An 8,021-nucleotide genomic window follows, 5' to 3' on the forward strand; every position below is an offset into this window, starting at 1 on the left:
GCATGTCTTAGTTCATTTGTGCTGCTATAACAAAATACATGAGACTGGGTAATTTATAAACAATAGAAATTTATTTCTTGTGGTTCTGGAGACTAGAAAGTCCAAGGTCAAGGTTCTAGGAAGTCTGGTGAGGGCCTGGTCTGTACTTCCAAGATGATGCCTTGTTGTTTTGCCCTCCAGAGGTGATGGATGTTTTGTCTTCACATGGTGGAAGGGCGAAAAGGAGGGAGGCAGCTCCCTTATATATCTTTTATAAGGTCATTAATCCCATTTGTGAGGACAGAGCCCTCATGACCCAATCGCCTCCCCGAAACCTCCACCTTCTAATACCATCATCTTGGTGATTAGTTTTCAACATATAAATTTTGGGAGGACACATAATTCAAACTACAGCAGCATATATAAAATTTAGTTTCCTTTTGGTACAGTTTGCTCTTATATTTTTCTATCATCATAGGAGTTTGCTATGGTTTGAATGCTTCTCCCCTCTGAAACTCATGTTGAAACTTAATCCCAAATGTAACGATATTGACAGGTGGAGCCTGTACGAGGTGATTGGGTCATTAGTGCTCTGTCCTCACCAATGAATTAATATATCATGGATTAATGGGTTAATGGATTAATGGGTTATCTTGGGAATGGGTTAGTTATTATAAGACCGAGTCTGTTGTAAAAGCCAGTTGGCATTCTCTTGTGTACTCCTTGCCATGTGACCCTACACCAACTTGGAACTCTGCAGAGAGTCCCCACTAGCAAGAAGGTCCTCACCAGACACAGCTCCTTGACCTTAGACTTCCAGCCTCCAGACTGTAAGAAATGAATGTATTTTCTTTACAAATTACCCAGTCTCAGGCATTCAGTTATAGCAACAGAAAAGGGACTAAGATAGCCATCTTTACTGTTTTTGTTATCTGGTATTGGGTGTCTCTAAAGAGAATATAACTGGATTGTTAACTATTTCCTACCCTCCTTTGTTAGTGGCTTCATTTTTTTTATTCTTTTTTTTTTTTAGACAGGCTCCCTCTGTTGGCCAGGCTGGAATACAGTGGCATGATCTTGGCTCACTGCAGCTTCAAACTCTTGGGTTCAAGCCTCCTGAGCAGTTGGGACTACAAGTGTGCACCACCAAACTTGGATAAATTTTTGGTAGACATGGGTTCTCGCTGCATTGCTCAGGCTGGTCTCAAACTCCTGGGCTCAAATGATCCTACCCACTACAGCCTCCCAAAGTGCTGAGATTACAGGCATGAGCCACTGCACCCAGACTTTTAGTAGGTTTTTAAAAATAGAAAGCTAATATTCATGGAGCTCTTGCTCAGAGTCACTTGTTGCTCTCAACACTTCACACTGACCTATGCGTTCCACTCTAACAAGAGACTTACCCCATATCATGAGCCAAGCATGGGGGGGACCTTCTTGAAAGCAGACACTAAAATGTCTTGGTAGCCACACTGATTTTCTTTTTCCTTCATAGCTGTCTTGTGGCTTTCAGTTCTGTATCACTGCTTTCAGGACAGCCAGCTGCCCAGGTTCAAGAGAAGATCCTGTTGCACTCATTCTGCAGGGACATTACACTTTTTGGGAAAGAATCTTTGTGCTGCTGTCAAACAACAGTTATCCTCCGTTATTTAGCAACCCTTGTTCTTTGAACATTTTCTTCTTTAAAAAATAGTTTTATTGAGATGTAATGTGAATTAAATCCCAGTTAAAGTACACAATGCAATGATTGATAGTATGTTCACAGAATTGTATAACCATTACCACTATTTTGGGATGTTTTCATCACCCCTAAAAGAAACCCCATAGCCATTAGCAGTCTTTCCCCATTTCCTTCCATGCCCTCATCCCTAGGCAGCCACTAACCTGCTTTCCATCTATATAGACTTACTGATTCTAGACATTTCAGATAAATGAAACAGTAAGATGTGGCCCTTTGTGACTGACTTTCACATTGTGTGTGTGTGTGTGTGTGTGTGTGTGTTTTCTTTTTTGAGACCAGGTCTCACTCTGTTGCTCAGGCTGGAGCCCAGTGGTGCGCTCATAGCTCACTGCAGTCTTTACCTCCCTGGGCTCAAGTGACCCTCCTACCTCAGTCTCCTGAGTCGGTGGGACTACGGGTGTGCACCACCATGCCCTGCTCATTTTTTGGTATTTTTTTTGTAGAGACAAGGTTGCACCATGTTAGCCAGGCTGGTCTCGAACTCCTGGGCTCAAGTGATCTGCCCGCCTCAGCCTCCCAAAGTCCTGGGATTACAGACATGAGCTAACACACCCAGCCTCTCTTAGTATGTTTCAAGGTTCATCTGTGTTGTAGCATCTCTGGCTTTTAAAGTTGACATTTAGTAAGTTTGATTCTTGATAGGATTTACAATGAACTTTTAGTTCATAGAAATATTCTGAAAAATAATTGAACATAAAGTTGATACAATAAAGGAATAGACTTTGTGACTTCAGGAATCAGTTTTTTTCACAATTGATTCTATAAGAATATAATATTTTGTCGCTTTTTCAGAATTTTAAGTGAAACTAATATTTCCATATTGTATTTCGCTCATCTATGCTTAATCTAAAAAGGTTGAGTTGGTTTAAAGCATTCCTAAGAAGTGGCTGATGTAAGATGGATTAATTGATTCACAGACTCACTCTGTCGCTCAGTCCAGAGTGCAGTGGCATGATCATGGCTCGCTGTAGCCTCAACCTCCTGTCTCTCTTCAAGTTGTTGGGACTACAGGCATGCACCACAATACTCGGCTAGTGTTTTGTATTTTAGAGATGGGGTTTTGCCACGTTACCCAGGCTGGTCTCAAGCTCCTGACCTCAAGTGATCTGCCAACCTCAGCTTCCCAAAATGCTGGGATTACAGGCGTGAGCCACTGTGCCTGGCCAAGATTTATTTTTTGAACTATCAAATTTCAAAAGTTTGAAAAAAACTGTGAAAAGTCTTTAGTCCCTTAAATTCTTTATATCTAAATGTAACATTCTGTTTTCTAAATATAACATTCTATATATCTAAACATTATTATTATTATTATTATTATTAGACGGAGTCTCATTCTGTCGCCCAGGCTGGAGTGCAGTGGCGTCATCTCCACTCACTGCAAACTCCCCCTCCTGGATTCAAGCAATTCTTCCGCCTCAGCCTCCCGAGTAGCTGGGACCACAGGCACCTGCCACCACGCCCGGCTAATTTTAGTATTTTTAGTTGAGATGGAGTTTCCCATGTTAGCCAGGTTGGTCTCGAACCCCTGACCTCAGGTGATCTGCCCACCTCAGCCTCCCAAAGTGCTGGGATTACAGGCATGAGCCACTGTGCCCAGCTAAATATAACTTTTAAAGTTAAGTCTGTGTGTTAGTAACTTATTGCTACATAACGAGTTAGTTCAAACTTTGGTGACTTAAAACATTTATTTTCTCAGTTTCTGTAGATCAGGAATGAGAGTAGCTTAGCTGGGTAGTTCCACCTCGGGGCCTCTCGTGAGCCATCTTGCTGTCAGCTGGGGCTGCGGTCATCTGAGGGCAGAAAGCTCGTGGCTGGAGGCCTCAGCTTTTAGCCAAGAGGGCCTTTCCTTGGATGTCCTCAAGACACTGCAGCTGGCTCCCTCCAGAGTGAGCGTCCCAAGAGAGGGAGAAGGAAGAAAGCCAAACTGTGTTTTATGACCTAGTTACTTCTGCCATTCCTTCCGCATGTCTGCTGGTCACACGGAGCAAGTCTGATCCAGTGTGGGAAGGGCCTACACAGGGTCTGAAGAACAGAAGGCAGGGATCATGGGATGGTCGTGGAGGCCGGCCACCACAAGCTGGACAGTCATCTGACTCCCTAGACTGGCAGTCAAAAAATCACTTATATTGCCCAGTAGGTAATACAGTAACGATTAGGGAGGTGGAGCGCAGTGGCTCACACCTGTAACCCCAGCACCTTATGAGGTTAAGGCGGGAGGATGACTTGCGGCCAGGAGTCTGAGACCATCCTAGACATCATAGGAAGACCGCATCTTCACAAAAAAACTTCAAAATTAGCCATCTCCACAAAACATTTAAAAAATTAGCCAGGTGTGCACCTGTAGTCTTACCTACTTAGGAGGCTGAGGCAGGAGAATCCCTTGAGCCCAGGAGCTTGAGGCTGCTAGTGACCTATCATCACACTACCACATTCTATCCTGGGTGACAGAGTGACACTCTATCTCTAAAACAATTTTTTTAAAATTAATATTGCCAAGCATGGTGGCTCATGTCTGTAATCCCAACAGTTTGGGAGGCTGAGGCAGGCAGATAGCTTGAGCCCAGGAGTTCCAGACCAGCCTGGGCAACATGGTAAAACTCCATCTCTTTAAAAAAGACAAAAAATTAGCCAGGTGCAGTGGTGCACGCCTGTAGTCCCAGCTACTTGGGAGGCTGAGGTGGGAGGATCACTTCGGCCTGGCAGGTGGAGGTTGCAGTGAGCCAAGATCATGTCATACCACTGCACTCCAGCCTGGGTTATGAGAGTTAGACCCTGTCTCCAAAAAAATAAAAACAAAAACAAAAAGACAAGAAAGAAAATAAAAGAAGGAAAGAAAGAAAAGAATAGTGCATGGATCATGTGAACATATTTCATATGTATGTACAGATACAAACGTGTATTGAAAAAGTGTGTGTTTCCAAAGTAAAAATTCAGCTTTGGAAAAGTGAGTTTAGGAATTGTTTACTAGTAGCTACTAGCCAGTGTTATTAATATAAATTTAATTCTAAAAAAAGTTATAGCTACTAGAATAACATTTACATGTACCTGAGGAATGGCTTGAGTGTTGTTTTTGAAATAAAACTGCTCTTCAACAAGGTCTTCACATGGTGGCTGGTGAGCACTTCGTGTTAATGTTACCAGCCTGAACGAGATGTTGCCATCAACATACACTTTCAAAGACTTAGTACAGAAAATTGGTAAGTACCTCACTAATACTTTTCATGCTGATCATACTGCAAAATACATCATTTTCCAATGACATTTCGTATTGGGTGAAATTAAATGTTAAAATGTTAGTTTCACATGTTTCTTTTTTACTGTAATGTGCGACTGCAGAATTTGAAAGGAGATGTGATTGCATTTGTAGCTGAAATTCTGTTTCTTTTGGTTAGTGATGATTTGAAATGGAAAAGTTTGCCTGGACTCAGAATTCATTGACAATATCACAAGACAATGTCAATTTGTGAATGAAAAGAAAAGCTATTAGATTTCAAGACTAGACGATTGCTTTGAACTATGAATTAAATAGATTAAATTATCTGAAATCTAGTTAATGGCAAGAACAGAAAATGTTTAAATAGGGATAAACAGTCTCCTGTGTGTTCCCACCTACTTGAGCAAACACATTTTCTTTTTTTTTTTTTTTGAGGAGTCTTGCCCTGTTGCCCAGGCTGGAGTGCAGTGGTGCAATCTCGGCTCACGGCAAGCTCCTCCTCCTGGGTTCACACCATTCTCCTCCCTCAGCCTCCCAAGTAGCTGGGACCACAGAAGCGCACCACCACGTCCAGCTAATTTTTTGTATTTTTAGTAGAGATGGGGTTTCACTGTGTTACAGGGTGGTCTTGATCTCCTGACCTTGTGATCCGCCTGCCTGGGCCTCCCAAAGTGCTGGGATTACAGGCGTAAGCCGCCACCCCGCCCGGCCTGCAAACACATTTTCTAATCAATGGTAACTCTAAAAAAAAATGGAAGCGATCATCTTTAAAAAGTTATCTTGATCAGCAATTGCATCTAGAGAGTCCTCATTATTCATTAACTCCATTTTGTGAATTCAACTACTCACTAAAATTTACTTGTAACTCCAAAATCAGTTCTCCTGGCACTTTTGCAGCTGTTTGTAGATATGCACAGAGTGGCAAAAATTTTTATCACCTAACATGCACGTTTGCAGATGAAGTCAAACAAGGTGACACCCTGCCTTCTTCTTCTGCACTCATATTGTAAATCAGTGTCCTTGTTGTGGTCTTAGTGCCGCATTTTTCACATTTTTGTGCCTTTTGGTGGTGATTTTTTTTTTTTTTTTTCTGAGACAGAATCTTGCTCTGTCACCCATGCTGGAATGCAGTGGCGCAATCGCAGTTCACTGCAACCACTTCACTCTGGGGTTCAAGCAATTCTCCTGCCTCAGCTTCCCTAGTAGCTGGGATTACAGGTGTGCACCACTACGGCCAGCTAATTTTTGTATTTTTAGTAGAGATGGGGTTTCACTATGTTGGCCAGGCTGGTCTCGAACTCCTGACCTCAAGTGATCCACCCACCTTGGCTTCCCAAAGTGTTGGGATTATAGGCGTGAGCCACTGCACCTGTTCAAAATGGCTCCATGCAGAGTGTTGAAGTGTTGTCCAGCATTCCTTGGCACAGGAAGGCTGGGATGGGCCTTCGATAGTCTTCGTGTCAGGTATGAGTTGTAGTGCTGTTGGCTGTGAGTTCAGCGTGAATGAGTTAACAATACAGTCCATCCAGAAAAAGGAAGAGGAAGACTGCCAATCTATGATGAAGCTATGGAGAAGTGGCTACATTTGTGGATTCCTGAGATGACGACCCGTTTAACCAACCATAGCAGACAGCACTGTGAAGCTGAAAGCCCAAGAAACTTCCAGTCACGCAATACAGGATCAGAACATTGTTAAACCCTTCTCAGCCATTGCTGGTCAGCGACGTGTTTCAGAAGGTGACATGGAGTGAAAAACATCAAGTTGCAGGTGAGGCATGTTCTGCAGATCAGGAGACTGGAAGAATTTTTTAAATACCTGCTGAGTGTTATACAGGAAAAGCATCCTGTGGAAGAACAGGTTTTCAATGCTAATGAAACTGGTTTGTTATGTAAGGAAGTTGGCAAATGAACCTATACCACAAGTGGCATTTCAGTTTACAAAAATGTGGCCAGAGGCTCATAGGAACTTAACCCTGTATTTCCACTAGGAGCAATAATTTAGTATTAACAGATTCAGTGTTTGCAGTGACTTTATAGGACATAACTGTGGTGAATAATGAGAATCAACTATTTCAGGCATAAAGCCTGATATTTAAAATATTAAATCTTATAAAGCCTGATGTTATAAATAAAAAAATAAAAAAATAATCAACTTCTTCAAAATAATTAAAGACTCAGAAGTTTTGTATAGGCCAGGTGTGGTAGCTCATGCTTGTAATCCCAACACTTTGGGAAGTTGAAGTAGGAGGATTGCTTGAACCCAGGAGTTTGAGACCAGCCTGGGCAATAAAGAGAGACTCTGACTCCAAAAAGATAAAATAAAATTACATGGGTGTGGTGGTGCACACCTGTATTCCTAGCTACTTGAGAGGCTGAGGTGGGAGGATCCTTTGAGCCCTAGAGTTTGAGGTTGCAGTGAGCTAGGATCATGCCACTGTACTCCAACCTGGGTGACATAGTGGGTTTAAAAAAAGTTTTATATATAAATTCAATATCAATATCTTTTCCTGTATGTGTGTTTGTGTGTTTCATAACTATATGTCAGTTGCGGTGGCTTACACTTGTAATCCTAGCACTTTGGGAGCCATGGCAGGTGGATTGCTTGAGTCTAGGAGTTTGAGACCAGCCTGGGTAATATGTTGAAACCCTGTCTCTACCAAAAGGATACAAAAATTAGCCAAGTGTGGTAGTGCATGCCTGTGGTCCCAGCTACTTGGGAGGATGAGGCAGGAGGACAGCTTGAGCCCAGGAGGGGGAGGTTGCTGAGGTCATTTCACCGCATAACCCCAAAGTCACATCTTCTTCTGACTACAGCCTGGGAAGATTCTCAGCTTTAAGGATTTGTGTGATTACATGGGGCCCACCTGGATAATCCGGGTTAATCTGCCTTTAACTTTAATCAGCTGCCGGTCCCTATTGCCGTATCACACATTTACTGATCCCAGGCATTAGGACACGGACATCTTGGTGAGGAGGCTTTATTCCGGCTACCATGGTGTGCTATTATTTGTATCAAAATATTTGCTTACTTACACTGTCTCTGGAAGGGGCATAGGAAGCTGGTAACAGCAGTTGCTTCTGGGGAGG

The sequence above is a fragment of the Colobus angolensis genome, unplaced genomic scaffold (assembly GCF_000951035.1).
Source record: "Colobus angolensis palliatus isolate OR3802 unplaced genomic scaffold, Cang.pa_1.0 Scaffold300, whole genome shotgun sequence".
Classification (NCBI taxonomy): domain Eukaryota; kingdom Metazoa; phylum Chordata; class Mammalia; order Primates; family Cercopithecidae; genus Colobus; species Colobus angolensis.